Raw genomic sequence first — 5,125 nt, 5'->3', positions numbered from 1 at the left:
AGGATACAGGTGGACACAGATTTGAAATGCTCCCTCTCTCTGTCTCCTAAGCCACCAGAACAGCCTTTGGGGCCTGTGTTGCTCTCTTTTTATGTTCACTTGGGTCTCATAGTTGCTTGGTTCTTATGACCAGTTGAGAAACTTTCTCAGAATTCTGGAGAAATTCAGGCTGGAGTCAGAGAGGGGGATGAGACCCAGCCGGACCAGTGAGTCTATCTGACCCTTTCTGCGCCCAATATGCGACGGGATTTTTACTTCCAGGTCCTCCAGGTGCATGGCCTGCGTCTCCAGGTGCGTGCCTCTGCGTCCTCCGGGAAAACTCCACTCACTGCGCGGATGTCGGACACACTGGCCTCAGCATCTGGGCTCTCAGAGGACAATGACAGCCTCATCGGAGTAGGGGACAAAGCATCTGGCAGAACAAAGTCTTGGTCTGACTCTGCCACAGCCTGCTCTGTGGCCTCGGACAAGTCATTTCCCAGCTCAGGAAGAGAGACTGTTGGATCCAGAGGACAGGAGGAAACCGTGGGGCTCCAGGAAGTGCCCTGGATGACTCCCTGCCATCGTTTTGCTATCGGAGCACAGGTTCAAGGTCACATGGGACTCCATCTCTGTGTCACAAATATTCTTGGGGCTACATTTCACCTCTTATCCCCATTATAGAAATCAAATGCAGCCTGTGATCAGAAAGCCAGTCTTCTTTCTTCCCAGTAGAGAAGCAGCTCCCAGCACTACCAGGGACAAGAGGTGAGGGGAACAGAACAACTGGAACCCAACTACTGTGGCCCTGGGCTAAGCCGGTTCCACCCACGTCCTGATTCAGTAACAACCCTGGGCGTGTTGGGTCTACTTGGCACTCATAAGGTGGAACCAAAAGTCACTAAACTAGAGGGGAAGAGAGAACCCAGGACTGCCGGCCACCAAACCCCAGCACCTCCCTGCTTACCAGCGTCCCGCCGGCATCCAATCCCTGCTCACAAATGAGGGTTTTGCCTGGAACTTGGAAGACTTTGGATACGTATTTACAAAAGGTGGATAAAGACTGTTCCTCGAAACAAACTGGAAACCTCATCCAACCTCATTGCTTTCCAGGGACCTGAGTTGGTTCAGCTCACAGGGTTCTTTGGGGAACACAGTCTGAATAGGGGCTGTCCCCTCAGAAGGCTAAAGGAGCAATTTAAGTGCGACTTTGATTCAAAGGAACAGCTGTGTGGACCTGGGAGAGCTGTTCACCTCCGTGGGTGGGTGCTGCTTCCTACATGACAATGTGGGCACCACCGGTCAGAGTGCCTGTGTGTCCCGAAATTCGTATGTTGACACTTAATTTCCAATCCTATTTGGAGGCAGGGTCCTTGGGAGGTGATCAGTCATGAGGTGAAGGCTCATGAATAGAACTAATATCCTTACAGAAAAGAGACTCTAGAGGGCTGCCCTGCTTCTTATACCACAGGAGGACACATCCCATGTCACCATCTATGAACCAGGAAATGGGCCCCCTCTAGTCACAGCACCTACTGGTGCCTTGATCTTGAGCTCCTCAGCCTCCTGAACCTCCTGAACAAATTTCTGTTAGTAAGATACAGGTCTCTGGTATTTTATTATAGCATCCTGAACACACTAAGACAACAGTCATAGTAAGACCTAGTCAGATTCACCGGATCATTTACGGAAAACATGATAGTGCTTGCCATAATAAACACAGCAAATGTTAATTAAGTAGCAGGTGTTATTGTTTCATAGGACACATAGCATTAGTAGAGGAATATTCACAGACATCGCCACTCTGCGACTACCTCCCAAGAATCCAAGCAGCATCCCTCACCCATTTCCTTCTTCCTGTAGGAAGATTCTTTCCAGTCAAGGACCAGTGTATATACAGGAGCCAAGAGATCTGGAGGAGTGGGAAGGACACAAGGAGCCTCATGTCAAGGGACGGCAATCTAGAAGTTTCATTAGTCTATCCCACAGAGGTGTGTTGAAGAGGGTTGGCATGGTACCAGCAGCAGGCTACGAGGGTGAGAACAGGAGACAAGGGGCACGCTGGTAAATGTTCCTGTGGACTCTAATTGGAGAAGAAAAGAATATAGAGTGGAAATCCTTTTTGTCACATTTGAGTTCTTGTACATAGACGCCACCGTGAGTTCCGTGCTCCCATTCCAACTAAGAGTCACGGCAATTCCTCTTGTCTCCATGACATGAGGGTTTCTAGCAACAGTGATGGTGCATCCTGACTTTTGTGCCTAGGAGTGGAGGGCTATACTTCACAGGTAGCAATTCTCCTCTGTCTTTGTCCAAAGAGAGAACAAGACAGATCAATTGACACAAAGAGAAATTCTTCCATAGCTACAGATTAATAACAATCGGCTCATTCAGTCTAGAAAAAGAAGTCATGCTAAGTTGAGACCCCCGCCCCCAAAGGCTCCCCTGCACTCAGTGACTCACAGAGTAGCCACTGACTGGCTGGGGACTCGTGGCTGGAGGACTGCAGGGAGGGATGGCCCCGTGGAACCTTAAGGAAACACATCTTTGTAAACAACATCTGGACCACGTGAAAGAAAGACAGGAACATGGTCGGGCATCACGCTTGCGGTGACAGACTGCATCTGTAATAAGAAGACTCTTAATTAGAAAAGTAATTTGTAAGAGACGTTAACGGAATGTGAATATTCAACTTTGACCAGCACACTTGGGTCGAAAAATCTAGGCTCTGTCAGATGTGAACGGAGGCCACGTTTCCAGCTCGATGCCCCGTCCCGTCTGTGAGTTCCTAGTGTGTACGCATACTAACTGCGCTGATTAGAAAAATGATTCAGGACATTTGCAAGCACTTCAGAGTTTGTGTCTGCCACCCCCACACCCCAGCAGGAGGCTAATCAGGAAATGAAGACAGGGCCTGGAATGAGGTGGAGAAGGTGCTCCTGGCAGTATAACAGGAGCCATTCGAACAGGAATCACCACCCTACCCAGAGGAATTTCTGGATGATACCAAGAAAAGATGCCAAAGATGGGTTGTCAATCAAGGGGCAAGAAGAGTCACAGACAACCAAGAGAACAAAACCACAGCTAAGGTAGAATGATAAGAAGCTGTGGGTCAGGACAGGAAGTCAAGTGGCAGTCAGGATTCATAGCAGACATAACCAGAGCTCACACGGGGGACCTGTGGAAAATTTCCTGCTTTAGTACTGAAAGGTCCACGTCCTGGGAAACCCTTCAGTTGACTAGCCAGGAGTTTGGGCCACTTTACACTGAATGGCACATGGTATGCACTCAATAAGCACCAGAACTTATTTATTTGTAGGAACTGAAAGCATCATGATTCCAACCACGGAGGATAAAAATCATCTTTGGATGACTACATTTTTATCAGACAAACACACTTAGCAAGTACATTTTCACCGGGAGAAAAGGGAGAATAGCAACTACAAAAAGAGAAGATGGTGGCAAGAAGAAAGTAGGAGCTTGTCTATCAAGTATGAGGCTCTGGGTTTTACCAAAGCACTGGGAAAGAAAGAAAGAAAGAAAGAAAGGAAGGAAGGAAGGAAGGAAGGAAGGAAGGAAGGAAGGAAGGAAGGAAGGAAGAGAGAAAGGGAGAGGGAGGGAGGGAGGGAGGGAGGGGAGGGGAGGGGAGGGAGGAAGGGAGGGAGGGAGGGAGGGAGAGGGGGGAGGGGGAGGGAGGGAGGAAGGGAGGGAGGGGAAAGAAGCAAGTGTGTGCATTTACAGGAGGGAAGCAACTGGAGATCTTAAAAGTGAACAGATAATTAGTGCAGAAGCATCTGCCGTGGGTGAATTGGACAAGAGCGTGAAATAGTTACTGTGAGACTAAGGTGAGAGAAGTATCCAAAACGCAACCTAAATGGGTAAAAAGACATGGAAAAAGAAAGGAAAGAGAAGAGGTGTGTAGCATCAACCCTGAAGAGCAACATTTTTGAAAAATGATGGGTAAGGTTTGCTAAATTGAAAACAAAACAAACAAGAACAACCCACAAACAAACAGATCAAGGTTTACAAAGTTTGCTGAGTGACAAACTTACCTGTGTAGAAACATATTGGGAAGTTTCAGGCCATCACAGAAGAAGAAAAACGTGGAACATGTTCAAGGTAAGACAGTTAAATCAGGGTGCCCATTCTGGCCCCCAAGCCCCAGCAGAGGTGTATTTTTAACTCTAAATAAGCACCCCCCCTGGCCTGGCTCCTTCTCCAGACGGTGAGGAATGAGAGAGTGAGCTTCCATGGTATCACTGCCTGGGCAGGCTGGGCTGTCCAGTCACCACTGGGGGAGAACTGGGTAAATAAAGAGCTGTGGAAGGGAAGTCCCCATTGATGATTCAGTTTGTCCAGAGCTAATTTGTTGACTCTTATGATCCCTCCAACAGAAATCACTTTCACAAAGTTGATCACAGTGAACGGACAAGAATATCATCTTCAACTTGTAGACACAGTGGGGCAAAATGAACATTCCATATTTTCTCAGACATACTCCATAGATGTTAAGGGTCATCTTCTTGTGCATTTTGTTACAGCAATCAAAAGTTTTGAAGTGATGAAAGTCATCCAATGACAAGTTGTCGAATGTGGCGGGGAAGGGGCAAATGCCTATTAGTTGGTGGGAAATCAAAGAGCCCTGCGTGGGCAAAGGCCGATGGGTTCGGAAGGAGGGAAGGCTTTGGCAGCATCTTGGGACGGAGCTCTTTGGGTATCTTCTGCTAGGGAAAACCAGACGGCTGCTGATGTTTTCAGAACAATAATTGTGGAGGAAGAAAAAATTAATGGGACAGTGTCCCGAGGAAAGTCTTCATGATCTGTGATGTAATAATTCTACTGCAAAACCTGAGGATATGGGGAATATATTCTACCTGAAGAAGCAAACTGCCCATTATTATTTAGGATGAACAATGCTTCTTTTTCCTTCTGTTAAACTGAAAAGATGTCATTTGGGTCAGAAACCCCCACTGCTGCCAGAGTATGTTAAACCCTGACTCTGTCCAAATGAGTTCACTTCCACGTTCAAAATTCGAGCAAAATTATATCTTCCAAAATGGTGTGACCAAGGCTGTTCTCAGAACATTCCATGTTTTCTTCAGGGAAACAACTCTCCTTGCTGTGGCACTCCTGTTCAGTTGGTTTG

The 5,125-nt window shown here is 47.4% G+C and overlaps 1 pseudogene; it reads left to right on the top strand.

Annotated features, from left to right (window-relative positions):
* The first annotated feature begins 237 nt into the window (after positions 1-237).
* Positions 238-4,810, top strand: LOC114101563 (GTP-binding protein Rheb pseudogene; annotated as a pseudogene).
* The last annotated feature ends 315 nt before the right edge of the window (positions 4,811-5,125 follow it).

The sequence above is a fragment of the Marmota flaviventris genome, chromosome 2, assembly GCF_047511675.1.
Source record: "Marmota flaviventris isolate mMarFla1 chromosome 2, mMarFla1.hap1, whole genome shotgun sequence".
Classification (NCBI taxonomy): Eukaryota; Metazoa; Chordata; class Mammalia; order Rodentia; family Sciuridae; genus Marmota; species Marmota flaviventris.
This window is presented reverse-complemented; position numbering and strand designations above follow the sequence as displayed.